Raw genomic sequence first — 327 nt, forward strand, 5'->3', positions numbered from 1 at the left:
GGTATGTATCAATCCCTGGCCAAGGGGCTCTACATGCGTCCTTAGCTGCACAGGAACGAAAAGATAGGGTGTCCTGGCGAAAAGAATTCGCAGTTGAAATTTTGAATCGGATACCTGCACCAGGCGGAGGCTTGGCGGGCGTGCAGTTTACACACGATCTCGTAAATCACAGACAGATCGCTAGTGCTGTGCCGATGTTGCAGGAGTTGGAGTGGACCTTATTGCAGATGTGTCTTGAGGTAAGTGAACTGCACTCCATGAGTCTGTGCATATTCCAAAGCAATGGTCTAAACACTTTGTCGCGGCACGAGCCTGATTTGAGGAGTG

The sequence above is a fragment of the Penaeus monodon genome, chromosome 34 (genome assembly GCF_015228065.2).
Source record: "Penaeus monodon isolate SGIC_2016 chromosome 34, NSTDA_Pmon_1, whole genome shotgun sequence".
NCBI lineage: Eukaryota > Metazoa > Arthropoda > Malacostraca > Decapoda > Penaeidae > Penaeus > Penaeus monodon.